We start from the raw sequence: 27636 nt of genomic DNA, 5'->3' as shown, positions 1-27636 counted from the left end.
GAAAATGATAATGGCGTTGTAACAAGTACAGACTTTCCGATTGTTGCATCAGAGAAAAAAAAATGTCAAAGTGCATGTAATTACCAATAATATCTGCAGCAGCGTGGCGCAGCGGAAGCGTGCTGGGCCCATAACCCAGAGGTCCCTGGATCGAAACCAGGCGCTGCTATAAGTTTTAAAAATCGAAATATTTTTCTAAACTGTCAGTATTTCAGGTTTCAACACAATTGCATTAGCATGTAGTAACATATCCGCAACAAATAAAAATAATCTTAATTACAGTTTCACCTGTTTTTACATGAACACGTGTAGAATTATTAATATTATCTGGAAAGTGACGATGACAATATTTTCGTAAATCCCAATAATACACAGTGACATGTGGTGCAGAAGTTGAAAAAATTGAAGGGAAATACGAGAATGTAGTTGTCTCTGTGGCGCAATAGGTTAGCGCGTTCGGCTGTTAACCGAAAGGTTGGTGGTTCGAGCCCACCCAGGAACGTTCTAAAGAGTTTTACTACTTTGATAAGTTTGTTGACGACTTATCAAAAATAAATTACAGTAATGGGCCACGTAAGTCAAATGAATGGCACTCACAATTTATCATTTACCTGTGGATAGTCCTAAGACGCGGCGCTATTGGTCGTTCCGTTTTAACGTAATGTTTGGAATGTCGCCCTTTTATCGCGCTCCGACCCTTGGCTGAATGCCACTCAAGAATGCAGAATATCATTACCCCAATGAAACAATGGGTCGTGGAATTGAGTGACATAACTCTGTTTACATTTGGCTTGCAAGTACAGTTATTCGCATATTATAGCCTTGCTGTTTCAACCGACGAAATCGACTTTTGGGCTCGTGACATTCAAAGGAACATGTACGGTGTCTTGGCCGTTTACAGTCGCGATGTCTACCACGACATCCCGAAGAAAAGACAAACTATCGTACTATTCGTCAAACAAAATGTACCAAGCACTAGTACTCACGAATATGATGATTGCGTTGCAACAAGTACAAGTTATTGTTGTTTTTCACTCGGCATTTACTGCAGTGCACTGCATGCATTTATCCATTGCGTTGTATCGAACTTGTGCGGTTCGAACGTTCCCATGTGACAAAATCCCTAGTGCGAATGATTGTGACAGTTTATATTAGTGTTCTTCGGTATTCGAATTTCATGATTAGAATTGAAAATCAAACATCATACTGCAATATGTAAAAAAATGAGGGCTCGTCCAGGAGTTGGAACCCGGAACCACTGCCACAGTAAGTGAGTATCATGCCCCTAGACCAACGAGTCAGACAAACATGCTGTCTATATATAAAATTGGTGACGATAATTATTTGATCTCGGTATTTTGAAATTGAGGAATGCGAAATTGCTGTTTTTATGCAATCGAATCTGGGGCAGCGATTATTCTTTGTTTGGCAAAATATGGGCTCGTCCGGGATTTGAACCCGGGACCTCTCGCACCCAAAGCGAGAATCATACCCCTAGACCAACGAGCCAGATATAAATGGTACATAAGTATATGGAATCTTCGACGATAATTCTTCAATCGCTGATTTAAAAATGGATTGACAGATTGTCGTACTTATGCAAGCCGAATCTGGCGCAGCGATTATTCTTTGTTCAATAGAATATTAGCTCATCCGGGATTTGAACCAGAGACCTCCTGTACCCTAAAGGTAGCGTTTACTAATCTACATAGAGGTAAATGACCAAGTACGGAGTTACAGTAATAAACACACGTTTGGGACAATGGGTCACATAACAAGAAGTGGTATAATACCGTTTATCAGCTTTTCTAGTTTTCATTTTTTCATGATGTTAATTTTTAAAAAAAAGATCATTAACAAATTCGGTCATTGTACCATTCGTCAAACAAAATGTATCAAGCACAAAAATGTACTCACGAAAATGATAATGGCGTTGTAACAAGTACAGACTTTCCGATTGTTGCATCAGAGAAAAAAAAAATGTCAAAGTGCATGTAATTACCAATAATATCTGCAGCAGCGTGGCGCAGCGGAAGCGTGCTGGGCCCATAACCCAGAGGTCCCTGGATCGAAACCAGGCGCTGCTATAAGTTTTAAAAATCGAAATATTTTTCTAAACTGTCAGTATTTCAGGTTTCAACACAATTGCATTAGCATGTAGTAACATATCCGCAACAAATAAAAATAATCTTAATAACAGTTTCACCTGTTTTTACATGAACACGTGTAGAATTATTAATATTATCTGGAAAGTGACGATGACAATATTTTCGTAAATCCCAATAATACACAGTGACATGTGGTGCAGAAGTTGAAAAAATTGAAGGGAAATACGAGAATGTAGTTGTCTCTGTGGCGCAATAGGTTAGCGCGTTCGGCTGTTAACCGAAAGGTTGGTGGTTCGAGCCCACCCAGGAACGTTCTAAAGAGTTTTACTACTTTGATAAGTTTGTTGACGACTTATCAAAAATAAATTACAGTAATGGGCCACGTAAGTCAAATGAATGGCACTCACAATTTATCATTTACCTGTGGATAGTCCTAAGACGCGGCGCTATTGGTCGTTCCGTTTTAACGTAATGTTTGGAATGTCGCCCTTTTATCGCGCTCCGACCCTTGGCTGAATGCCACTCAAGAATGCAGAATATCATTACCCCAATGAAACAATGGGTCGTGGAATTGAGTGACATAACTCTGTTTACATTTGGCTTGCAAGTACAGTTATTCGCATATTATAGCCTTGCTGTTTCAACCGACGAAATCGACTTTTGGGCTCGTGACATTCAAAGGAACATGTACGGTGTCTTGGCCGTTTACAGTCGCGATGTCTACCACGACATCCCGAAGAAAAGACAAACTATCGTACTATTCGTCAAACAAAATGTACCAAGCACTAGTACTCACGAATATGATGATTGCGTTGCAACAAGTACAAGTTATTGTTGTTTTTCACTCGGCATTTACTGCAGTGCACTGCATGCATTTATCCATTGCGTTGTATCGAACTTGTGCGGTTCGAACGTTCCCATGTGGCAAAATCCCTAGTGCGAATGATTGTGACAGTTTATATTAGTGTTCTTCGGTATTCGAATTTCATGATTAGAATTGAAAATCAAACATCATACTGCAATATGTAAAAAAATGAGGGCTCGTTCAGGAGTTGGAACCCGGAACCACTGCCACAGTAAGTGAGTATCATGCCCCTAGACCAACGAGTCAGACAAACATGCTGTCTATATATAAAATTGGTGACGATAATTATTTGATCTCGGTATTTTGAAATTGAGGAATGCGAAATTGCTGTTTTTATGCAATCGAATCTGGGGCAGCGATTATTCTTTGTTTGGCAAAATATGGGCTCGTCCGGGATTTGAACCCGGGACCTCTCGCACCCAAAGCGAGAATCATACCCCTAGACCAACGAGCCAGATATAAATGGTACATAAGTATATGGAATCTTCGACGATAATTCTTCAATCGCTGATTTAAAAATGGATTGACAGATTGTCGTACTTATGCAAGCCGAATCTGGCGCAGCGATTATTCTTTGTTCAATAGAATATTAGCTCATCCGGGATTTGAACCAGAGACCTCCTGTACCCTAAAGGTAGCGTTTACTAATCTACATAGAGGTAAATGACCAAGTACGGAGTTACAGTAATAAACACACGTTTGGGACAATGGGTCACATAACAAGAAGTGGTATAATACCGTTTATCAGCTTTTCTAGTTTTCATTTTTTCATGATGTTAATTTTTAAAAAAAAGATCATTAACAAATTCGGTCATTGTACCATTCGTCAAACAAAATGTATCAAGCACAAAAATGTACTCACGAAAATGATAATGGCGTTGTAACAAGTACAGACTTTCCGATTGTTGCATCAGAGAAAAAAAAAATGTCAAAGTGCATGTAATTACCAATAATATCTGCAGCAGCGTGGCGCAGCGGAAGCGTGCTGGGCCCATAACCCAGAGGTCCCTGGATCGAAACCAGGCGCTGCTATAAGTTTTAAAAATCGAAATATTTTTCTAAACTGTCAGTATTTCAGGTTTCAACACAATTGCATTAGCATGTAGTAACATATCCGCAACAAATAAAAATAATCTTAATAACAGTTTCACCTGTTTTTACATGAACACGTGTAGAATTATTAATATTATCTGGAAAGTGACGATGACAATATTTTCGTAAATCCCAATAATACACAGTGACATGTGGTGCAGAAGTTGAAAAAATTGAAGGGAAATACGAGAATGTAGTTGTCTCTGTGGCGCAATAGGTTAGCGCGTTCGGCTGTTAACCGAAAGGTTGGTGGTTCGAGCCCACCCAGGAACGTTCTAAAGAGTTTTACTACTTTGATAAGTTTGTTGACGACTTATCAAAAATAAATTACAGTAATGGGCCACGTAAGTCAAATGAATGGCACTCACAATTTATCATTTACCTGTGGATAGTCCTAAGACGCGGCGCTATTGGTCGTTCCGTTTTAACGTAATGTTTGGAATGTCGCCCTTTTATCGCGCTCCGACCCTTGGCTGAATGCCACTCAAGAATGCAGAATATCATTACCCCAATGAAACAATGGGTCGTGGAATTGAGTGACATAACTCTGTTCACATTTGGCTTGCAAGTACAGTTATTCGCATATTATAGCCTTGCTGTTTCAACCGACGAAATCGACCTTTGGGCTCGTGACATTCAAAGGAACCTGAACGGTGTCTTGGCCGTTTACAGTCGCGATGTCTACCACGACATCCCGAAGAAAAGACAAACTATCGTACTATTCGTCAAACAAAATGTACCAAGCACTAGTACTCACGAATATGATGATTGCGTTGCAACAAGTACAAGTTATTGTTGTTTTTCACTCGGCATTTACTGCAGTGCACTGCATGCATTTATCCATTGCGTTGTATCGAACTTGTGCGGTTCGAACGTTCCCATGTGGCAAAATCCCTAGTGCGAATGATTGTGACAGTTTATATTAGTGTTCTTCGGTATTCGAATTTCATGATTAGAATTGAAAATCAAACATCATACTGCAATATGTAAAAAAATGAGGGCTCGTTCAGGAGTTGGAACCCGGAACCACTGCCACAGTAAGTGAGTATCATGCCCCTAGACCAACGAGTCAGACAAACATGCTGTCTATATATAAAATTGGTGACGATAATTATTTGATCTCGGTATTTTGAAATTGAGGAATGCGAAATTGCTGTTTTTATGCAATCGAATCTGGGGCAGCGATTATTCTTTGTTTGGCAAAATATGGGCTCGTCCGGGATTTGAACCCGGGACCTCTCGCACCCAAAGCGAGAATCATACCCCTAGACCAACGAGCCAGATATAAATGGTACCTATATATGGAATCTTCGACGATAATTATTCAATCGCTGATTTTAAAATGGATTGACAGATTGTCGTACTTATGCAAGTCGAATTTGGCGCAGCGATTATTCTTTGTTCAATAGAATATTGGCTCATCCGGGATTTGAACCAGAAACCTCTTGTACCCTAAAGGTAGCATTTACTAATCTTAATACAGATAAATGACCAAGTACGTAGTTACAGTAATAAACACACGTTTGGGACAATGGGTCACATAACAAGAAGTGGTAAAATACCGTTTATCAGCTTTTCTAGTTTTCATTTTTTCATGATGTTAATTTAAAAAAAAAAGATCATTAACAAAAATCGGTCATTGTACCATTCGTCAAACAAAATGTATCAAGCACAAAAATGTACTCACGAAAATGATAATGGCGTTGTAACAAGTACAGACTTTCCGATGGTTGCATCAGAGGAAAAAAAAATGTCAAAGTGCATGTAATTACCAATAATATCTGCAGCAGCGTGGCGCAGCGGAAGCGTGCTGGGCCCATAACCCAGAGGTCCCTGGATCGAAACCAGGCGCTGCTATAAGTTTTAAAAATCGAAATATTTTTCTAAACTGTCGGTATTTCAGGTTTCAACACAATTGCATTAGCATGTAGTAACATATCCGCAACAAATAAAAATAATCTTAATAACAGTTTCACCTGTTTTTACATGAACACGTGTAGAATTATTAGTATTATCTGGAAAGTGACGATGACAATATTTTCGTAAATCCCAATAATACACAGTGACATGTGGTGCAGAAGTTGAAAAAAATTAAAGGGAAATACGAGAATGTAGTTGTCTCTGTGGCGCAATAGGTTAGCGCGTTCGGCTGTTAACCGAAAGGTTGGTGGTTCGAGCCCAACCAGGGACGTTCTAAAGAGTTTTACTACTTTGATAAGTTTGTTGACTACTTATCAAAAATAAATTACAGTAATGGGCCACGTAAGTCAAATGAATGGCACTCACAATATATCATTTACCTGTGGATAGTTCTAACACGCGGCGCTATTGGTCGTTCCGTTTTAACGTAATATTTGGAATGTCGCCCTTTTATCGCGCTCCGATCCTTGGCTGAATGCCACTCAAGAATGCAGAATATCATTACCCCAATGAAACAATGGGTCGTGGAATTGAGTGACATAACTCTGTTCACATTTGGCTTGCAAGTACAGTTATTCGCATATTATAGCCTTGCTGTTTCAACCGACGAAATCGACCTTTGGGCTCGTGACATTCAAAGGAACCTGAACGGTGTCTTGGCCGTTTACAGTCGCGATGTCTACCACGACATCCCGAAGAAAAGACAAACTATCGTACTATTCGTCAAACAAAATGTACCAAGCACTAGTACTCACGAATATGATGATTGCGTTGCAACAAGTACAAGTTATTGTTGTTTTTCACTCGGCATTTACTGCAGTGCACTGCATGCATTTATCCATTGCGTTGTAGCGATCTTGTGCGGTTCGAACGTTCCCATGTGGCAAAATCTCTAGTGCGAATGATTGCGACAGTTTATATTAGTGTTCTTGTATCCGAATTTCATGACTAGAATTGAAAATCAAACATCATACTGCAATATGTAAAAAAAATGAGGGCTCGTCCAGGAGTTGGAACCCGGAACCACTGCCACAGTAAGTGAGTATCATGCCCCTAGACCAACGAGTCAGACAAACATGCTGTCTATATATAAAATTGGTGACGATAATTATTTGATCTCGGTATTTTGAAATTGAGGAATGCGAAATTGCTGTTTTTATGCAATCGAATCTGGGGCAGCGATTATTCTTTGTTTGGCAAAATATGGGCTCATCCGGGATTTGAACCCGGGACCTCTCGCACCCAAAGCGAGAATCATACCCCTAGACCAACGAGCCAGATATAAATGGTACCTATATATGGAATCTTCGACGATAATTATTCAATCGCTGATTTAAAAATGGATTGACAGATTGTCGTACTTATGCAAGTCGAATCTGGCGCAGCGATTATTCTTTGTTCAATAGAATATTGGCTCATCCGGTATTTGAACCAGAGACCTCTTGTACCCTAAAGGTAGCGTTTACTAATCTTAATACAGATAAATGACCAAGTACGGAGTTACAGTAATAAACACACGTTTGGGACAATGGGTCACATAACAAGAAGTGGTATAATACCGTTTATCAGCTTTTCTAGTTTTCATTTTTTCATGATGTTAATTTTTAAAAAAAAGATCATTAACAAATTCGGTCATTGTACCATTCGTCAAACAAAATGTATCAAGCACAAAAATGTACTCACGAAAATGATAATGGCGTTGTAACAAGTACAGACTTTCCGATTGTTGCATCAGAGAAAAAAAAATGTCAAAGTGCATGTAATTACCAATAATATCTGCAGCAGCGTGGCGCAGCGGAAGCGTGCTGGGCCCATAACCCAGAGGTCCCTGGATCGAAACCAGGCGCTGCTATAAGTTTTAAAAATCGAAATATTTTTCTAAACTGTCAGTATTTCAGGTTTCAACACAATTGCATTAGCATGTAGTAACATATCCGCAACAAATAAAAATAATCTTAATTACAGTTTCACCTGTTTTTACATGAACACGTGTAGAATTATTAATATTATCTGGAAAGTGACGATGACAATATTTTCGTAAATCCCAATAATACACAGTGACATGTGGTGCAGAAGTTGAAAAAATTGAAGGGAAATACGAGAATGTAGTTGTCTCTGTGGCGCAATAGGTTAGCGCGTTCGGCTGTTAACCGAAAGGTTGGTGGTTCGAGCCCACCCAGGAACGTTCTAAAGAGTTTTACTACTTTGATAAGTTTGTTGACGACTTATCAAAAATAAATTACAGTAATGGGCCACGTAAGTCAAATGAATGGCACTCACAATTTATCATTTACCTGTGGATAGTCCTAAGACGCGGCGCTATTGGTCGTTCCGTTTTAACGTAATGTTTGGAATGTCGCCCTTTTATCGCGCTCCGACCCTTGGCTGAATGCCACTCAAGAATGCAGAATATCATTACCCCAATGAAACAATGGGTCGTGGAATTGAGTGACATAACTCTGTTTACATTTGGCTTGCAAGTACAGTTATTCGCATATTATAGCCTTGCTGTTTCAACCGACGAAATCGACTTTTGGGCTCGTGACATTCAAAGGAACATGTACGGTGTCTTGGCCGTTTACAGTCGCGATGTCTACCACGACATCCCGAAGAAAAGACAAACTATCGTACTATTCGTCAAACAAAATGTACCAAGCACTAGTACTCACGAATATGATGATTGCGTTGCAACAAGTACAAGTTATTGTTGTTTTTCACTCGGCATTTACTGCAGTGCACTGCATGCATTTATCCATTGCGTTGTATCGAACTTGTGCGGTTCGAACGTTCCCATGTGACAAAATCCCTAGTGCGAATGATTGTGACAGTTTATATTAGTGTTCTTCGGTATTCGAATTTCATGATTAGAATTGAAAATCAAACATCATACTGCAATATGTAAAAAAATGAGGGCTCGTCCAGGAGTTGGAACCCGGAACCACTGCCACAGTAAGTGAGTATCATGCCCCTAGACCAACGAGTCAGACAAACATGCTGTCTATATATAAAATTGGTGACGATAATTATTTGATCTCGGTATTTTGAAATTGAGGAATGCGAAATTGCTGTTTTTATGCAATCGAATCTGGGGCAGCGATTATTCTTTGTTTGGCAAAATATGGGCTCGTCCGGGATTTGAACCCGGGACCTCTCGCACCCAAAGCGAGAATCATACCCCTAGACCAACGAGCCAGATATAAATGGTACATAAGTATATGGAATCTTCGACGATAATTCTTCAATCGCTGATTTAAAAATGGATTGACAGATTGTCGTACTTATGCAAGCCGAATCTGGCGCAGCGATTATTCTTTGTTCAATAGAATATTAGCTCATCCGGGATTTGAACCAGAGACCTCCTGTACCCTAAAGGTAGCGTTTACTAATCTACATAGAGGTAAATGACCAAGTACGGAGTTACAGTAATAAACACACGTTTGGGACAATGGGTCACATAACAAGAAGTGGTATAATACCGTTTATCAGCTTTTCTAGTTTTCATTTTTTCATGATGTTAATTTTTAAAAAAAAGATCATTAACAAATTCGGTCATTGTACCATTCGTCAAACAAAATGTATCAAGCACAAAAATGTACTCACGAAAATGATAATGGCGTTGTAACAAGTACAGACTTTCCGATTGTTGCATCAGAGAAAAAAAAAATGTCAAAGTGCATGTAATTACCAATAATATCTGCAGCAGCGTGGCGCAGCGGAAGCGTGCTGGGCCCATAACCCAGAGGTCCCTGGATCGAAACCAGGCGCTGCTATAAGTTTTAAAAATCGAAATATTTTTCTAAACTGTCAGTATTTCAGGTTTCAACACAATTGCATTAGCATGTAGTAACATATCCGCAACAAATAAAAATAATCTTAATAACAGTTTCACCTGTTTTTACATGAACACGTGTAGAATTATTAATATTATCTGGAAAGTGACGATGACAATATTTTCGTAAATCCCAATAATACACAGTGACATGTGGTGCAGAAGTTGAAAAAATTGAAGGGAAATACGAGAATGTAGTTGTCTCTGTGGCGCAATAGGTTAGCGCGTTCGGCTGTTAACCGAAAGGTTGGTGGTTCGAGCCCACCCAGGAACGTTCTAAAGAGTTTTACTACTTTGATAAGTTTGTTGACGACTTATCAAAAATAAATTACAGTAATGGGCCACGTAAGTCAAATGAATGGCACTCACAATTTATCATTTACCTGTGGATAGTCCTAAGACGCGGCGCTATTGGTCGTTCCGTTTTAACGTAATGTTTGGAATGTCGCCCTTTTATCGCGCTCCGACCCTTGGCTGAATGCCACTCAAGAATGCAGAATATCATTACCCCAATGAAACAATGGGTCGTGGAATTGAGTGACATAACTCTGTTTACATTTGGCTTGCAAGTACAGTTATTCGCATATTATAGCCTTGCTGTTTCAACCGACGAAATCGACTTTTGGGCTCGTGACATTCAAAGGAACATGTACGGTGTCTTGGCCGTTTACAGTCGCGATGTCTACCACGACATCCCGAAGAAAAGACAAACTATCGTACTATTCGTCAAACAAAATGTACCAAGCACTAGTACTCACGAATATGATGATTGCGTTGCAACAAGTACAAGTTATTGTTGTTTTTCACTCGGCATTTACTGCAGTGCACTGCATGCATTTATCCATTGCGTTGTATCGAACTTGTGCGGTTCGAACGTTCCCATGTGGCAAAATCCCTAGTGCGAATGATTGTGACAGTTTATATTAGTGTTCTTCGGTATTCGAATTTCATGATTAGAATTGAAAATCAAACATCATACTGCAATATGTAAAAAAATGAGGGCTCGTTCAGGAGTTGGAACCCGGAACCACTGCCACAGTAAGTGAGTATCATGCCCCTAGACCAACGAGTCAGACAAACATGCTGTCTATATATAAAATTGGTGACGATAATTATTTGATCTCGGTATTTTGAAATTGAGGAATGCGAAATTGCTGTTTTTATGCAATCGAATCTGGGGCAGCGATTATTCTTTGTTTGGCAAAATATGGGCTCGTCCGGGATTTGAACCCGGGACCTCTCGCACCCAAAGCGAGAATCATACCCCTAGACCAACGAGCCAGATATAAATGGTACATAAGTATATGGAATCTTCGACGATAATTCTTCAATCGCTGATTTAAAAATGGATTGACAGATTGTCGTACTTATGCAAGCCGAATCTGGCGCAGCGATTATTCTTTGTTCAATAGAATATTAGCTCATCCGGGATTTGAACCAGAGACCTCCTGTACCCTAAAGGTAGCGTTTACTAATCTACATAGAGGTAAATGACCAAGTACGGAGTTACAGTAATAAACACACGTTTGGGACAATGGGTCACATAACAAGAAGTGGTATAATACCGTTTATCAGCTTTTCTAGTTTTCATTTTTTCATGATGTTAATTTTTAAAAAAAAGATCATTAACAAATTCGGTCATTGTACCATTCGTCAAACAAAATGTATCAAGCACAAAAATGTACTCACGAAAATGATAATGGCGTTGTAACAAGTACAGACTTTCCGATTGTTGCATCAGAGAAAAAAAAAATGTCAAAGTGCATGTAATTACCAATAATATCTGCAGCAGCGTGGCGCAGCGGAAGCGTGCTGGGCCCATAACCCAGAGGTCCCTGGATCGAAACCAGGCGCTGCTATAAGTTTTAAAAATCGAAATATTTTTCTAAACTGTCAGTATTTCAGGTTTCAACACAATTGCATTAGCATGTAGTAACATATCCGCAACAAATAAAAATAATCTTAATAACAGTTTCACCTGTTTTTACATGAACACGTGTAGAATTATTAATATTATCTGGAAAGTGACGATGACAATATTTTCGTAAATCCCAATAATACACAGTGACATGTGGTGCAGAAGTTGAAAAAATTGAAGGGAAATACGAGAATGTAGTTGTCTCTGTGGCGCAATAGGTTAGCGCGTTCGGCTGTTAACCGAAAGGTTGGTGGTTCGAGCCCACCCAGGAACGTTCTAAAGAGTTTTACTACTTTGATAAGTTTGTTGACGACTTATCAAAAATAAATTACAGTAATGGGCCACGTAAGTCAAATGAATGGCACTCACAATTTATCATTTACCTGTGGATAGTCCTAAGACGCGGCGCTATTGGTCGTTCCGTTTTAACGTAATGTTTGGAATGTCGCCCTTTTATCGCGCTCCGACCCTTGGCTGAATGCCACTCAAGAATGCAGAATATCATTACCCCAATGAAACAATGGGTCGTGGAATTGAGTGACATAACTCTGTTCACATTTGGCTTGCAAGTACAGTTATTCGCATATTATAGCCTTGCTGTTTCAACCGACGAAATCGACCTTTGGGCTCGTGACATTCAAAGGAACCTGAACGGTGTCTTGGCCGTTTACAGTCGCGATGTCTACCACGACATCCCGAAGAAAAGACAAACTATCGTACTATTCGTCAAACAAAATGTACCAAGCACTAGTACTCACGAATATGATGATTGCGTTGCAACAAGTACAAGTTATTGTTGTTTTTCACTCGGCATTTACTGCAGTGCACTGCATGCATTTATCCATTGCGTTGTATCGAACTTGTGCGGTTCGAACGTTCCCATGTGGCAAAATCCCTAGTGCGAATGATTGTGACAGTTTATATTAGTGTTCTTCGGTATTCGAATTTCATGATTAGAATTGAAAATCAAACATCATACTGCAATATGTAAAAAAATGAGGGCTCGTTCAGGAGTTGGAACCCGGAACCACTGCCACAGTAAGTGAGTATCATGCCCCTAGACCAACGAGTCAGACAAACATGCTGTCTATATATAAAATTGGTGACGATAATTATTTGATCTCGGTATTTTGAAATTGAGGAATGCGAAATTGCTGTTTTTATGCAATCGAATCTGGGGCAGCGATTATTCTTTGTTTGGCAAAATATGGGCTCGTCCGGGATTTGAACCCGGGACCTCTCGCACCCAAAGCGAGAATCATACCCCTAGACCAACGAGCCAGATATAAATGGTACCTATATATGGAATCTTCGACGATAATTATTCAATCGCTGATTTTAAAATGGATTGACAGATTGTCGTACTTATGCAAGTCGAATTTGGCGCAGCGATTATTCTTTGTTCAATAGAATATTGGCTCATCCGGGATTTGAACCAGAAACCTCTTGTACCCTAAAGGTAGCATTTACTAATCTTAATACAGATAAATGACCAAGTACGTAGTTACAGTAATAAACACACGTTTGGGACAATGGGTCACATAACAAGAAGTGGTAAAATACCGTTTATCAGCTTTTCTAGTTTTCATTTTTTCATGATGTTAATTTAAAAAAAAAAGATCATTAACAAAAATCGGTCATTGTACCATTCGTCAAACAAAATGTATCAAGCACAAAAATGTACTCACGAAAATGATAATGGCGTTGTAACAAGTACAGACTTTCCGATGGTTGCATCAGAGGAAAAAAAAATGTCAAAGTGCATGTAATTACCAATAATATCTGCAGCAGCGTGGCGCAGCGGAAGCGTGCTGGGCCCATAACCCAGAGGTCCCTGGATCGAAACCAGGCGCTGCTATAAGTTTTAAAAATCGAAATATTTTTCTAAACTGTCGGTATTTCAGGTTTCAACACAATTGCATTAGCATGTAGTAACATATCCGCAACAAATAAAAATAATCTTAATAACAGTTTCACCTGTTTTTACATGAACACGTGTAGAATTATTAGTATTATCTGGAAAGTGACGATGACAATATTTTCGTAAATCCCAATAATACACAGTGACATGTGGTGCAGAAGTTGAAAAAAATTAAAGGGAAATACGAGAATGTAGTTGTCTCTGTGGCGCAATAGGTTAGCGCGTTCGGCTGTTAACCGAAAGGTTGGTGGTTCGAGCCCAACCAGGGACGTTCTAAAGAGTTTTACTACTTTGATAAGTTTGTTGACTACTTATCAAAAATAAATTACAGTAATGGGCCACGTAAGTCAAATGAATGGCACTCACAATATATCATTTACCTGTGGATAGTTCTAACACGCGGCGCTATTGGTCGTTCCGTTTTAACGTAATATTTGGAATGTCGCCCTTTTATCGCGCTCCGATCCTTGGCTGAATGCCACTCAAGAATGCAGAATATCATTACCCCAATGAAACAATGGGTCGTGGAATTGAGTGACATAACTCTGTTCACATTTGGCTTGCAAGTACAGTTATTCGCATATTATAGCCTTGCTGTTTCAACCGACGAAATCGACCTTTGGGCTCGTGACATTCAAAGGAACCTGAACGGTGTCTTGGCCGTTTACAGTCGCGATGTCTACCACGACATCCCGAAGAAAAGACAAACTATCGTACTATTCGTCAAACAAAATGTACCAAGCACTAGTACTCACGAATATGATGATTGCGTTGCAACAAGTACAAGTTATTGTTGTTTTTCACTCGGCATTTACTGCAGTGCACTGCATGCATTTATCCATTGCGTTGTAGCGATCTTGTGCGGTTCGAACGTTCCCATGTGGCAAAATCTCTAGTGCGAATGATTGCGACAGTTTATATTAGTGTTCTTGTATCCGAATTTCATGACTAGAATTGAAAATCAAACATCATACTGCAATATGTAAAAAAAATGAGGGCTCGTCCAGGAGTTGGAACCCGGAACCACTGCCACAGTAAGTGAGTATCATGCCCCTAGACCAACGAGTCAGACAAACATGCTGTCTATATATAAAATTGGTGACGATAATTATTTGATCTCGGTATTTTGAAATTGAGGAATGCGAAATTGCTGTTTTTATGCAATCGAATCTGGGGCAGCGATTATTCTTTGTTTGGCAAAATATGGGCTCATCCGGGATTTGAACCCGGGACCTCTCGCACCCAAAGCGAGAATCATACCCCTAGACCAACGAGCCAGATATAAATGGTACCTATATATGGAATCTTCGACGATAATTATTCAATCGCTGATTTAAAAATGGATTGACAGATTGTCGTACTTATGCAAGTCGAATCTGGCGCAGCGATTATTCTTTGTTCAATAGAATATTGGCTCATCCGGTATTTGAACCAGAGACCTCTTGTACCCTAAAGGTAGCGTTTACTAATCTTAATACAGATAAATGACCAAGTACGGAGTTACAGTAATAAACACACGTTTGGGACAATGGGTCACATAACAAGAAGTGGTATAATACCGTTTATCAGCTTTTCTAGTTTTCATTTTTTCATGATGTTAATTTTTAAAAAAAAGATCATTAACAAATTCGGTCATTGTACCATTCGTCAAACAAAATGTATCAAGCACAAAAATGTACTCACGAAAATGATAATGGCGTTGTAACAAGTACAGACTTTCCGATTGTTGCATCAGAGAAAAAAAAATGTCAAAGTGCATGTAATTACCAATAATATCTGCAGCAGCGTGGCGCAGCGGAAGCGTGCTGGGCCCATAACCCAGAGGTCCCTGGATCGAAACCAGGCGCTGCTATAAGTTTTAAAAATCGAAATATTTTTCTAAACTGTCAGTATTTCAGGTTTCAACACAATTGCATTAGCATGTAGTAACATATCCGCAACAAATAAAAATAATCTTAATAACAGTTTCACCTGTTTTTACATGAACACGTGTAGAATTATTAATATTATCTGGAAAGTGACGATGACAATATTTTCGTAAATCCCAATAATACACAGTGACATGTGGTGCAGAAGTTGAAAAAATTGAAGGGAAATACGAGAATGTAGTTGTCTCTGTGGCGCAATAGGTTAGCGCGTTCGGCTGTTAACCGAAAGGTTGGTGGTTCGAGCCCACCCAGGAACGTTCTAAAGAGTTTTACTACTTTGATAAGTTTGTTGACGACTTATCAAAAATAAATTACAGTAATGGGCCACGTAAGTCAAATGAATGGCACTCACAATTTATCATTTACCTGTGGATAGTCCTAAGACGCGGCGCTATTGGTCGTTCCGTTTTAACGTAATGTTTGGAATGTCGCCCTTTTATCGCGCTCCGACCCTTGGCTGAATGCCACTCAAGAATGCAGAATATCATTACCCCAATGAAACAATGGGTCGTGGAATTGAGTGACATAACTCTGTTTACATTTGGCTTGCAAGTACAGTTATTCGCATATTATAGCCTTGCTGTTTCAACCGACGAAATCGACTTTTGGGCTCGTGACATTCAAAGGAACATGTACGGTGTCTTGGCCGTTTACAGTCGCGATGTCTACCACGACATCCCGAAGAAAAGACAAACTATCGTACTATTCGTCAAACAAAATGTACCAAGCACTAGTACTCACGAATATGATGATTGCGTTGCAACAAGTACAAGTTATTGTTGTTTTTCACTCGGCATTTACTGCAGTGCACTGCATGCATTTATCCATTGCGTTGTATCGAACTTGTGCGGTTCGAACGTTCCCATGTGGCAAAATCCCTAGTGCGAATGATTGTGACAGTTTATATTAGTGTTCTTCGGTATTCGAATTTCATGATTAGAATTGAAAATCAAACATCATACTGCAATATGTAAAAAAATGAGGGCTCGTTCAGGAGTTGGAACCCGGAACCACTGCCACAGTAAGTGAGTATCATGCCCCTAGACCAACGAGTCAGACAAACATGCTGTCTATATATAAAATTGGTGACGATAATTATTTGATCTCGGTATTTTGAAATTGAGGAATGCGAAATTGCTGTTTTTATGCAATCGAATCTGGGGCAGCGATTATTCTTTGTTTGGCAAAATATGGGCTCGTCCGGGATTTGAACCCGGGACCTCTCGCACCCAAAGCGAGAATCATACCCCTAGACCAACGAGCCAGATATAAATGGTACATAAGTATATGGAATCTTCGACGATAATTCTTCAATCGCTGATTTAAAAATGGATTGACAGATTGTCGTACTTATGCAAGCCGAATCTGGCGCAGCGATTATTCTTTGTTCAATAGAATATTAGCTCATCCGGGATTTGAACCAGAGACCTCCTGTACCCTAAAGGTAGCGTTTACTAATCTACATAGAGGTAAATGACCAAGTGCGGAGTTACAGTAATAAACACACGTTTGGGACAATGGGTTACATAACAAGAAGTGGTATAATACCGTTTATCAGCTTTTCTAGTTTTCATTTTTTCATGATGTTAATTTTTAAAAAAAAGATCATTAACAAATTCGGTCATTGTACCATTCGTCAAACAAAATGTATCAAGCACAAAAATGTACTCACGAAAATGATAATGGCGTTGTAACAAGTACAGACTTTCCGATTGTTGCATCAGAGAAAAAAAAATGTCAAAGTGCATGTAATTACCAATAATATCTGCAGCAGCGTGGCGCAGCGGAAGCGTGCTGGGCCCATAACCCAGAGGTCCCTGGATCGAAACCAGGCGCTGCTATAAGTTTTAAAAATCGAAATATTTTTCTAAACTGTCAGTATTTCAGGTTTCAACACAATTGCATTAGCATGTAGTAACATATCCGCAACAAATAAAAATAATCTTAATAACAGTTTCACCTGTTTTTACATGAACACGTGTAGAATTATTAATATTATCTGGAAAGTGACGATGACAATATTTTCGTAAATCCCAATAATACACAGTGACATGTGGTGCAGAAGTTGAAAAAATTGAAGGGAAATACGAGAATGTAGTTGTCTCTGTGGCGCAATAGGTTAGCGCGTTCGGCTGTTAACCGAAAGGTTGGTGGTTCGAGCCCACCCAGGAACGTTCTAAAGAGTTTTACTACTTTGATAAGTTTGTTGACGACTTATCAAAAATAAATTACAGTAATGGGCCACGTAAGTCAAATGAATGGCACTCACAATTTATCATTTACCTGTGGATAGTCCTAAGACGCGGCGCTATTGGTCGTTCCGTTTTAACGTAATGTTTGGAATGTCGCCCTTTTATCGCGCTCCGACCCTTGGCTGAATGCCACTCAAGAATGCAGAATATCATTACCCCAATGAAACAATGGGTCGTGGAATTGAGTGACATAACTCTGTTTACATTTGGCTTGCAAGTACAGTTATTCGCATATTATAGCCTTGCTGTTTCAACCGACGAAATCGACTTTTGGGCTCGTGACATTCAAAGGAACATGTACGGTGTCTTGGCCGTTTACAGTCGCGATGTCTACCACGACATCCCGAAGAAAAGACAAACTATCGTACTATTCGTCAAACAAAATGTACCAAGCACTAGTACTCACGAATATGATGATTGCGTTGCAACAAGTACAAGTTATTGTTGTTTTTCACTCGGCATTTACTGCAGTGCACTGCATGCATTTATCCATTGCGTTGTATCGAACTTGTGCGGTTCGAACGTTCCCATGTGGCAAAATCCCTAGTGCGAATGATTGTGACAGTTTATATTAGTGTTCTTCGGTATTCGAATTTCATGATTAGAATTGAAAATCAAACATCATACTGCAATATGTAAAAAAATGAGGGCTCGTTCAGGAGTTGGAACCCGGAACCACTGCCACAGTAAGTGAGTATCATGCCCCTAGACCAACGAGTCAGACAAACATGCTGTCTATATATAAAATTGGTGACGATAATTATTTGATCTCGGTATTTTGAAATTGAGGAATGCGAAATTGCTGTTTTTATGCAATCGAATCTGGGGCAGCGATTATTCTTTGTTTGGCAAAATATGGGCTCGTCCGGGATTTGAACCCAGGACCTCTCGCACCCAAAGCGAGAATCATACCCCTAGACCAACGAGCCAGATATAAATGGTACCTATATATGGAATCTTCGACGATAATTATTCAATCGCTGATTTTAAAATGGATTGACAGATTGTCGTACTTATGCAAGTCGAATTTGGCGCAGCGATTATTCTTTGTTCAATAGAATATTGGCTCATCCGGGATTTGAACCAGAAACCTCTTGTACCCTAAAGGTAGCATTTACTAATCTTAATACAGATAAATGACCAAGTACGTAGTTACAGTAATAAACACACGTTTGGGACAATGGGTCACATAACAAGAAGTGGTATAATACCGTTTATCAGCTTTTCTAGTTTTCATTTTTTCATGATGTTAATTTAAAAAAAAAAGATCATTAACAAATTCGGTCATTGTACCATTCGTCAAACAAAATGTATCAAGCACAAAAATGTACTCACGAAAATGATAATGGCGTTGTAACAAGTACAGACTTTCCGATTGTTGCATCAGAGAAAAAAAAAGAATGTCAAAGTGCATGTAATTACCAATAATATCTGCAGCAGCGTGGCGCAGCGGAAGCGTGCTGGGCCCATAACCCAGAGGTCCCTGGATCGAAACCAGGCGCTGCTATAAGTTTTAAAAATCGAAATATTTTTCTAAACTGTCGGTATTTCATGTTTCAACACAATTGCATTAGCATGTAGTAACATATCCGCAACAAATAAAAATAATCTTAATAACAGTTTCACCTGTTTTTACATGAACACGTGTAGAATTATTAATATTATCTGGAAAGTGACGATGACAATATTTTCGTAAATCCCAATAATACACAGTGACATGTGGTGCAGAAGTTGAAAAAATTAAAGGGAAATACGAGAATGTAGTTGTCTCTCTGGCGCAATAGATTACCGCGTTCGGCTGTTAACCGAAAGGTTGGTGGTTTGAGCCCACCCAGGAACGTTCTAAAGAGTTTTACTACTTTGATAAGTTTGTTGACGACTTATCAAAAATAAATTACAGTAATGGTCCACGTAAGTCAAATGAATGGCACTCACAATATATCATTTACCTGTGGATAGTCCTAACACGCGGCGCTATTGGTCGTTCCGTTTTAACGTAATATTTGGAATGTCGCCCTTTTATCGCGCTCCGACCCTTGGCTGAATGCCACTCAAGAATGCAGAATATCATTACCCCAATGAAACAATGGGTCGTGGAATTGAGTGACATAACTCTGTTCACATTTGGCTTGCAAGTACAGTTATTCGCATATTATAGCCTTGCTGTTTCAACCGACGAAATCGACCTTTGGGCTCGTGACATTCAAAGGAACCTGAACGGTGTCTTGGCCGTTTACAGTCGCGATGTCTACCACGACATCCCGAAGAAAAGACAAACTATCGTACTATTCGTCAAACAAAATGTACCAAGCACTAGTACTCACGAATATGATGATTGCGTTGCAACAAGTACAAGTTATTGTTGTTTTTCACTCGGCATTTACTGCAGTGCACTGCATGCATTTATCCATTGCGTTGTAGCGATCTTGTGCGGTTTGAACGTTCCCATGTGGCAAAATCTCTAGTACGAATGATTGCGACAGTTTATATTAGTGTTCTTGTATCCGAATTTCATGACTAGAATTGAAAATCAAACATCATACTGCAATATGTAAAAAAAATGAGGGCTCGTCCAGGAGTTGGAACCCGGAACCACTGCCACAGTAAGTGAGTATCATGCCCCTAGACCAACGAGTCAGACAAACATGCTGTCTATATATATAAAATTGGTGACGATAATTATTTGATCTCGGTATTTTGAAATTGAGGAATGCGAAATTGCTGTTTTTATGCAATCGAATCTGGGGCAGCGATTATTCTTTGTTTGGCAAAATATGGGCTCATCCGGGATTTGAACCCGGGACCTCTCGCACCCAAAGCGAGAATCATACCCCTAGACCAACGAGCCAGATATAAATGGTACCTATATATGGAATCTTCGACGATAATTATTCAATCGCTGATTTAAAAATGGATTGACAGATTGTCGTACTTATGCAAGTCGAATCTGGCGCAGCGATTATTCTTTGTTCAATAGAATATTGGCTCATCCGGGATTTGAACCAGAGACCTCTTGTACCCTAAAGGTAGCGTTTACTAATCTTAATACAGATACATGACCAAGTACGGAGTTACAGTAATAAACACACGTTTGGGACAATGGGTCACATAACAAGAAGTGGTATAATACCGTTTATCAGCTTTTCTAGTTTTCATTTTTTCATGATGTTAATTTTTAAAAAAAAGATCATTAACAAATTCGGTCATTGTACCATTCGTCAAACAAAATGTATCAAGCACAAAAATGTACTCACGAAAATGATAATGGCGTTGTAACAAGTACAGACTTTCCGATTGTTGCATCAGAGAAAAAAAAAGAATGTCAAAGTGCATGTAATTACCAATAATATCTGCAGCAGCGTGGCGCAGCGGAAGCGTGCTGGGCCCATAACCCAGAGGTCCCTGGATCGAAACCAGGCGCTGCTATAAGTTTTAAAAATCGAAATATTTTTCTAAACTGTCGGTATTTCATGTTTCAACACAATTGCATTAGCATGTAGTAACATATCCGCAACAAATAAAAATAATCTTAATAACAGTTTCACCTGTTTTTACATGAACACGTGTAGAATTATTAATATTATCTGGAAAGTGACGATGACAATATTTTCGTAAATCCCAATAATACACAGTGACATGTGGTGCAGAAGTTGAAAAAATTAAAGGGAAATACGAGAATGTAGTTGTCTCTGTGGCGCAATAGATTACCGCGTTCGGCTGTTAACCGAAAGGTTGGTGGTTTGAGCCCACCCAGGAACGTTCTAAAGAGTTTTACTACTTTGATAAGTTTGTTGACGACTTATCAAAAATAAATTACAGTAATGGTCCACGTAAGTCAAATGAATGGCACTCACAATATATCATTTACCTGTGGATAGTCCTAACACGCGGCGCTATTGGTCGTTCCGTTTTAACGTAATATTTGGAATGTCGCCCTTTTATCGCGCTCCGACCCTTGGCTGAATGCCACTCAAGAATGCAGAATATCATTACCCCAATGAAACAATGGGTCGTGGAATTGAGTGACATAACTCTGTTCACATTTGGCTTGCAAGTACAGTTATTCGCATATTATAGCCTTGCTGTTTCAACCGACGAAATCGACCTTTGGGCTCGTGACATTCAAAGGAACCTGAACGGTGTCTTGGCCGTTTACAGTCGCGATGTCTACCACGACATCCCGAAGAAAAGACAAACTATCGTACTATTCGTCAAACAAAATGTACCAAGCACTAGTACTCACGAATATGATGATTGCGTTGCAACAAGTACAAGTTATTGTTGTTTTTCACTCGGCATTTACTGCAGTGCACTGCATGCATTTATCCATTGCGTTGTAGCGATCTTGTGCGGTTTGAACGTTCCTATGTGGCAAAATCTCTAGTACGAATGATTGCGACAGTTTATATTAGTGTTCTTGTATCCGAATTTCATGACTAGAATTGAAAATCAAACATCATACTGCAATATGTAAAAAAATGAGGGCTCGTCCAGGAGTTGGAACCCGGAACCACTGCCACAGTAAGTGAGTATCATGCCCCTAGACCAACGAGTCAGACAAACATGCTGTCTATATATAAAATTGGTGACGATAATTATTTGATCTCGGTATTTTGAAATTGAGGAATGCGAAATTGCTGTTTTTATGCAATCGAATCTGGGGCAGCGATTATTCTTTGTTTGGCAAAATATGGGCTCATCCGGGATTTGAACCCGGGACCTCTCGCACCCAAAGCGAGAATCATACCCCTAGACCAACGAGCCAGATATAAATGGTACCTATATATGGAATCTTCGACGATAATTATTCAATCGCTGATTTAAAAATGGATTGACAGATTGTCGTACTTATGCAAGTCGAATCTGGCGCAGCGATTATTCTTTGTTCAATAGAATATTGGCTCATCCGGGATTTGAACCAGAGACCTCTTGTACCCTAAAGGTAGCGTTTACTAATCTTAATACAGATAAATGACCAAGTACGGAGTTACAGTAATAAACACACGTTTGGGACAATGGGTCACATAACAAGAAGTGGTATAATACCGTTTATCAGCTTTTCTAGTTTTCATTTTTTCATGATGTTAATTTTTAAAAAAAAGATCATTAACAAATTCGGTCATTGTACCATTCGTCAAACAAAATGTATCAAGCACAAAAATGTACTCACGAAAATGATAATGGCGTTGTAACAAGTACAGACTTTCCGATTGTTGCATCAGAGAAAAAAAAATGTCAAAGTGCATGTAATTACCAATAATATCTGCAGCAGCGTGGCGCAGCGGAAGCGTGCTGGGCCCATAACCCAGAGGTCCCTGGATCGAAACCAGGCGCTGCTATAAGTTTTAAAAATCGAAATATTTTTCTAAACTGTCGGTATTTCAGGTTTCAACACAATTGCATTAGCATGTAGTAACATATCCGCAACAAATAAAAATAATCTTAATAACAGTTTCACCTGTTTTTACATGAACACGTGTAGAATTATTAGTATTATCTGGAAAGTGACGATGACAATATTTTCGTAAATCCCAATAATACACAGTGACATGTGGTGCAGAAGTTGAAAAAAATTAAAGGGAAATACGAGAATGTAGTTGTCTCTGTGGCGCAATAGGTTAGCGCGTTCGGCTGTTAACCGAAAGGTTGGTGGTTCGAGCCCAACCAGGGACGTTCTAAAGAGTTTTACTACTTTGATAAGTTTGTTGACTACTTATCAAAAATAAATTACAGTAATGGGCCACGTAAGTCAAATGAATGGCACTCACAATATATCATTTACCTGTGGATAGTTCTAACACGCGGCGCTATTGGTCGTTCCGTTTTAACGTAATATTTGGAATGTCGCCCTTTTATCGCGCTCCGATCCTTGGCTGAATGCCACTCAAGAATGCAGAATATCATTACCCCAATGAAACAATGGGTCGTGGAATTGAGTGACATAACTCTGTTCACATTTGGCTTGCAAGTACAGTTATTCGCATATTATAGCCTTGCTGTTTCAACCGACGAAATCGACCTTTGGGCTCGTGACATTCAAAGGAACCTGAACGGTGTCTTGGCCGTTTACAGTCGCGATGTCTACCACGACATCCCGAAGAAAAGACAAACTATCGTACTATTCGTCAAACAAAATGTACCAAGCACTAGTACTCACGAATATGATGATTGCGTTGCAACAAGTACAAGTTATTGTTGTTTTTCACTCGGCATTTACTGCAGTGCACTGCATGCATTTATCCATTGCGTTGTATCGAACTTGTGCGGTTCGAACGTTCCCATGTGGCAAAATCCCTAGTGCGAATGATTGTGACAGTTTATATTAGTGTTCTTCGGTATTCGAATTTCATGATTAGAATTGAAAATCAAACATCATACTGCAATATGTAAAAAAATGAGGGCTCGTTCAGGAGTTGGAACCCGGAACCACTGCCACAGTAAGTGAGTATCATGCCCCTAGACCAACGAGTCAGACAAACATGCTGTCTATATATAAAATTGGTGACGATAATTATTTGATCTCGGTATTTTGAAATTGAGGAATGCGAAATTGCTGTTTTTATGCAATCGAATCTGGGGCAGCGATTATTCTTTGTTTGGCAAAATATGGGCTCATCCGGGATTTGAACCCGGGACCTCTCGCACCCAAAGCGAGAATCATACCCCTAGACCAACGAGCCAGATATAAATGGTACCTATATATGGAATCTTCGACGATAATTATTCAATCGCTGATTTAAAAATGGATTGACAGATTGTCGTACTTATGCAAGTCGAATCTGGCGCAGCGATTATTCTTTGTTCAATAGAATATTGGCTCATCCGGTATTTGAACCAGAGACCTCTTGTACCCTAAAGGTAGCGTTTACTAATCTTAATACAGATAAATGACCAAGTACGGAGTTACAGTAATAAACACACGTTTGGGACAATGGGTCACATAACAAGAAGTGGTATAATACCGTTTATCAGCTTTTCTAGTTTTCATTTTTTCATGATGTTAATTTTTAAAAAAAAGATCATTAACAAATTCGGTCATTGTACCATTCGTCAAACAAAATGTATCAAGCACAAAAATGTACTCACGAAAATGATAATGGCGTTGTAACAAGTACAGACTTTCCGATTGTTGCATCAGAGAAAAAAAAATGTCAAAGTGCATGTAATTACCAATAATATCTGCAGCAGCGTGGCGCAGCGGAAGCGTGCTGGGCCCATAACCCAGAGGTCCCTGGATCGAAACCAGGCGCTGCTATAAGTTTTAAAAATCGAAATATTTTTCTAAACTGTCAGTATTTCAGGTTTCAACACAATTGCATTAGCATGTAGTAACATATCCGCAACAAATAAAAATAATCTTAATAACAGTTTCACCTGTTTTTACATGAACACGTGTAGAATTATTAATATTATCTGGAAAGTGACGATGACAATATTTTCGTAAATCCCAATAATACACAGTGACATGTGGTGCAGAAGTTGAAAAAATTGAAGGGAAATACGAGAATGTAGTTGTCTCTGTGGCGCAATAGGTTAGCGCGTTCGGCTGTTAACCGAAAGGTTGGTGGTTCGAGCCCACCAAGGAACGTTCTAAAGAGTTTTACTACTTTGATAAGTTTGTTGACGACTTATCAAAAATAAATTACAGTAATGGGCCACGTAAGTCAAATGAATGGCACTCACAATTTATCATTTACCTGTGGATAGTCCTAAGACGCGGCGCTATTGGTCGTTCCGTTTTAACGTAATGTTTGGAATGTCGCCCTTTTATCGCGCTCCGACCCTTGGCTGAATGCCACTCAAGAATGCAGAATATCATTACCCCAATGAAACAATGGGTCGTGGAATTGAGTGACATAACTCTGTTTACATTTGGCTTGCAAGTACAGTTATTCGCATATTATAGCCTTGCTGTTTCAACCGACGAAATCGACTTTTGGGCTCGTGACATTCAAAGGAACATGTACGGTGTCTTGGCCGTTTACAGTCGCGATGTCTACCACGACATCCCGAAGAAAAGACAAACTATCGTACTATTCGTCAAACAAAATGTACCAAGCACTAGTACTCACGAATATGATGATTGCGTTGCAACAAGTACAAGTTATTGTTTTTTTTCACTCGGCATTTACTGCAGTGCACTGCATGCATTTATCCATTGCGTTGTATCGAACTTGTGCGGTTCGAACGTTCCCATGTGGCAAAATCCCTAGTGCGAATGATTGTGACAGTTTATATTAGTGTTCTTCGGTATTCGAATTTCATGATTAGAATTGAAAATCAAACATCATACTGCAATATGTAAAAAAATGAGGGCTCGTTCAGGAGTTGGAACCCGGAACCACTGCCACAGTAAGTGAGTATCATGCCCCTAGACCAACGAGTCAGACAAACATGCTGTCTATATATAAAATTGGTGACGATAATTATTTGATCTCGGTATTTTGAAATTGAGGAATGCGAAATTGCTGTTTTTATGCAATCGAATCTGGGGCAGCGATTATTCTTTGTTTGGCAAAATATGGGCTCGTCCGGGATTTGAACCCGGGACCTCTCGCACCCAAAGCGAGAATCATACCCCTAGACCAACGAGCCAGATATAAATGGTACCTATATATGGAATCTTCGACGATAATTATTCAATCGCTGATTTTAAAATGGATTGACAGATTGTCGTACTTATGCAAGTCGAATTTGGCGCAGCGATTATTCTTTGTTCAATAGAATATTGGCTCATCCGGGATTTGAACCAGAAACCTCTTGTACCCTAAAGGTAGCATTTACTAATCTTAATACAGATAAATGACCAAGTACGTAGTTACAGTAATAAACACACGTTTGGGACAATGGGTCACATAACAAGAAGTGGTATAATACCGTTTATCAGCTTTTCTAGTTTTCATTTTTTCATGATGTTAATTTAAAAAAAAAAGATCATTAACAAATTCGGTCATTGTACCATTCGTCAAACAAAATGTATCAAGCACAAAAATGTACTCACGAAAATGATAATGGCGTTGTAACAAGTACAGACTTTCCGATTGTTGCATCAGAGAAAAAAAAAGAATGTCAAAGTGCATGTAATTACCAATAATATCTGCAGCAGCGTGGCGCAGCGGAAGCGTGCTGGGCCCATAACCCAGAGGTCCCTGGATCGAAACCAGGCGCTGCTATAAGTTTTAAAAATCGAAATATTTTTCTAAACTGTCGGTATTTCATGTTTCAACACAATTGCATTAGCATGTAGTAACATATCCGCAACAAATAAAAATAATCTTAATAACAGTTTCACCTGTTTTTACATGAACACGTGTAGAATTATTAATATTATCTGGAAAGTGACGATGACAATATTTTCGTAAATCCCAATAATACACAGTGACATGTGGTGCAGAAGTTGAAAAAATTAAAGGGAAATACGAGAATGTAGTTGTCTCTCTGGCGCAATAGATTACCGCGTTCGGCTGTTAACCGAAAGGTTGGTGGTTTGAGCCCACCCAGGAACGTTCTAAAGAGTTTTACTACTTTGATAAGTTTGTTGACGACTTATCAAAAATAAATTACAGTAATGGTCCACGTAAGTCAAATGAATGGCACTCACAATATATCATTTACCTGTGGATAGTCCTAACACGCGGCGCTATTGGTCGTTCCGTTTTAACGTAATATTTGGAATGTCGCCCTTTTATCGCGCTCCGACCCTTGGCTGAATGCCACTCAAGAATGCAGAATATCATTACCCCAATGAAACAATGGGTCGTGGAATTGAGTGACATAACTCTGTTCACATTTGGCTTGCAAGT

The 27636-nt window shown here is 39.3% G+C and overlaps 29 non-coding genes across 29 annotated transcripts; 15 read left to right on the top strand and 14 right to left on the bottom strand.

Moving 5' to 3' along the window:
• Nucleotides 1-97: 97 nt before the first annotated feature.
• TRNAM-CAU (transfer RNA methionine (anticodon CAU)) lies at nt 98-169 on the top strand. The gene has a single exon. It is a non-coding gene; the product is annotated as a tRNA-Met (tRNA).
• A 1268-nt stretch (nt 170-1437) lies between these two features.
• TRNAP-UGG (transfer RNA proline (anticodon UGG)) lies at nt 1438-1509 on the bottom strand. Its single transcript has one exon. It is a non-coding gene; the product is annotated as a tRNA-Pro (tRNA).
• Nucleotides 1510-2015: 506 nt separating this feature from the next.
• Nucleotides 2016-2087, top strand: TRNAM-CAU (transfer RNA methionine (anticodon CAU)). Its single transcript has one exon. It is a non-coding gene; the product is annotated as a tRNA-Met (tRNA).
• A 1268-nt stretch (nt 2088-3355) lies between these two features.
• On the bottom strand, nt 3356-3427 carry TRNAP-UGG (transfer RNA proline (anticodon UGG)). Its single transcript has one exon. It is a non-coding gene; the product is annotated as a tRNA-Pro (tRNA).
• Nucleotides 3428-3933: 506 nt separating this feature from the next.
• TRNAM-CAU (transfer RNA methionine (anticodon CAU)) lies at nt 3934-4005 on the top strand. Its single transcript has one exon. It is a non-coding gene; the product is annotated as a tRNA-Met (tRNA).
• Nucleotides 4006-5273: 1268 nt separating this feature from the next.
• Nucleotides 5274-5345, bottom strand: TRNAP-UGG (transfer RNA proline (anticodon UGG)). Its single transcript has one exon. It is a non-coding gene; the product is annotated as a tRNA-Pro (tRNA).
• A 505-nt stretch (nt 5346-5850) lies between these two features.
• Nucleotides 5851-5922, top strand: TRNAM-CAU (transfer RNA methionine (anticodon CAU)). Its single transcript has one exon. It is a non-coding gene; the product is annotated as a tRNA-Met (tRNA).
• Nucleotides 5923-7190: 1268 nt separating this feature from the next.
• Nucleotides 7191-7262, bottom strand: TRNAP-UGG (transfer RNA proline (anticodon UGG)). Its single transcript has one exon. It is a non-coding gene; the product is annotated as a tRNA-Pro (tRNA).
• Nucleotides 7263-7765: 503 nt separating this feature from the next.
• Nucleotides 7766-7837, top strand: TRNAM-CAU (transfer RNA methionine (anticodon CAU)). Its single transcript has one exon. It is a non-coding gene; the product is annotated as a tRNA-Met (tRNA).
• A 1268-nt stretch (nt 7838-9105) lies between these two features.
• TRNAP-UGG (transfer RNA proline (anticodon UGG)) lies at nt 9106-9177 on the bottom strand. Its single transcript has one exon. It is a non-coding gene; the product is annotated as a tRNA-Pro (tRNA).
• Nucleotides 9178-9683: 506 nt separating this feature from the next.
• On the top strand, nt 9684-9755 carry TRNAM-CAU (transfer RNA methionine (anticodon CAU)). Its single transcript has one exon. It is a non-coding gene; the product is annotated as a tRNA-Met (tRNA).
• A 1268-nt stretch (nt 9756-11023) lies between these two features.
• On the bottom strand, nt 11024-11095 carry TRNAP-UGG (transfer RNA proline (anticodon UGG)). Its single transcript has one exon. It is a non-coding gene; the product is annotated as a tRNA-Pro (tRNA).
• Nucleotides 11096-11601: 506 nt separating this feature from the next.
• On the top strand, nt 11602-11673 carry TRNAM-CAU (transfer RNA methionine (anticodon CAU)). The gene has a single exon. It is a non-coding gene; the product is annotated as a tRNA-Met (tRNA).
• A 1268-nt stretch (nt 11674-12941) lies between these two features.
• TRNAP-UGG (transfer RNA proline (anticodon UGG)) lies at nt 12942-13013 on the bottom strand. Its single transcript has one exon. It is a non-coding gene; the product is annotated as a tRNA-Pro (tRNA).
• Nucleotides 13014-13518: 505 nt separating this feature from the next.
• TRNAM-CAU (transfer RNA methionine (anticodon CAU)) lies at nt 13519-13590 on the top strand. The gene has a single exon. It is a non-coding gene; the product is annotated as a tRNA-Met (tRNA).
• Nucleotides 13591-14858: 1268 nt separating this feature from the next.
• On the bottom strand, nt 14859-14930 carry TRNAP-UGG (transfer RNA proline (anticodon UGG)). Its single transcript has one exon. It is a non-coding gene; the product is annotated as a tRNA-Pro (tRNA).
• A 503-nt stretch (nt 14931-15433) lies between these two features.
• On the top strand, nt 15434-15505 carry TRNAM-CAU (transfer RNA methionine (anticodon CAU)). The gene has a single exon. It is a non-coding gene; the product is annotated as a tRNA-Met (tRNA).
• A 1268-nt stretch (nt 15506-16773) lies between these two features.
• TRNAP-UGG (transfer RNA proline (anticodon UGG)) lies at nt 16774-16845 on the bottom strand. Its single transcript has one exon. It is a non-coding gene; the product is annotated as a tRNA-Pro (tRNA).
• A 505-nt stretch (nt 16846-17350) lies between these two features.
• TRNAM-CAU (transfer RNA methionine (anticodon CAU)) lies at nt 17351-17422 on the top strand. Its single transcript has one exon. It is a non-coding gene; the product is annotated as a tRNA-Met (tRNA).
• A 1268-nt stretch (nt 17423-18690) lies between these two features.
• TRNAP-UGG (transfer RNA proline (anticodon UGG)) lies at nt 18691-18762 on the bottom strand. The gene has a single exon. It is a non-coding gene; the product is annotated as a tRNA-Pro (tRNA).
• A 506-nt stretch (nt 18763-19268) lies between these two features.
• Nucleotides 19269-19340, top strand: TRNAM-CAU (transfer RNA methionine (anticodon CAU)). The gene has a single exon. It is a non-coding gene; the product is annotated as a tRNA-Met (tRNA).
• Nucleotides 19341-20609: 1269 nt separating this feature from the next.
• On the bottom strand, nt 20610-20681 carry TRNAP-UGG (transfer RNA proline (anticodon UGG)). The gene has a single exon. It is a non-coding gene; the product is annotated as a tRNA-Pro (tRNA).
• A 506-nt stretch (nt 20682-21187) lies between these two features.
• TRNAM-CAU (transfer RNA methionine (anticodon CAU)) lies at nt 21188-21259 on the top strand. The gene has a single exon. It is a non-coding gene; the product is annotated as a tRNA-Met (tRNA).
• A 1266-nt stretch (nt 21260-22525) lies between these two features.
• On the bottom strand, nt 22526-22597 carry TRNAP-UGG (transfer RNA proline (anticodon UGG)). Its single transcript has one exon. It is a non-coding gene; the product is annotated as a tRNA-Pro (tRNA).
• A 503-nt stretch (nt 22598-23100) lies between these two features.
• On the top strand, nt 23101-23172 carry TRNAM-CAU (transfer RNA methionine (anticodon CAU)). Its single transcript has one exon. It is a non-coding gene; the product is annotated as a tRNA-Met (tRNA).
• Nucleotides 23173-24441: 1269 nt separating this feature from the next.
• On the bottom strand, nt 24442-24513 carry TRNAP-UGG (transfer RNA proline (anticodon UGG)). Its single transcript has one exon. It is a non-coding gene; the product is annotated as a tRNA-Pro (tRNA).
• A 503-nt stretch (nt 24514-25016) lies between these two features.
• Nucleotides 25017-25088, top strand: TRNAM-CAU (transfer RNA methionine (anticodon CAU)). Its single transcript has one exon. It is a non-coding gene; the product is annotated as a tRNA-Met (tRNA).
• A 1268-nt stretch (nt 25089-26356) lies between these two features.
• On the bottom strand, nt 26357-26428 carry TRNAP-UGG (transfer RNA proline (anticodon UGG)). Its single transcript has one exon. It is a non-coding gene; the product is annotated as a tRNA-Pro (tRNA).
• Nucleotides 26429-26934: 506 nt separating this feature from the next.
• Nucleotides 26935-27006, top strand: TRNAM-CAU (transfer RNA methionine (anticodon CAU)). Its single transcript has one exon. It is a non-coding gene; the product is annotated as a tRNA-Met (tRNA).
• Nucleotides 27007-27636: the final 630 nt, after the last annotated feature.

This window comes from Saccoglossus kowalevskii, chromosome 3, assembly GCF_978046115.1.
Source record: "Saccoglossus kowalevskii chromosome 3, keSacKowa6.1, whole genome shotgun sequence".
Classification (NCBI taxonomy): Eukaryota; Metazoa; Hemichordata; class Enteropneusta; family Harrimaniidae; genus Saccoglossus; species Saccoglossus kowalevskii.
This window is presented reverse-complemented; position numbering and strand designations above follow the sequence as displayed.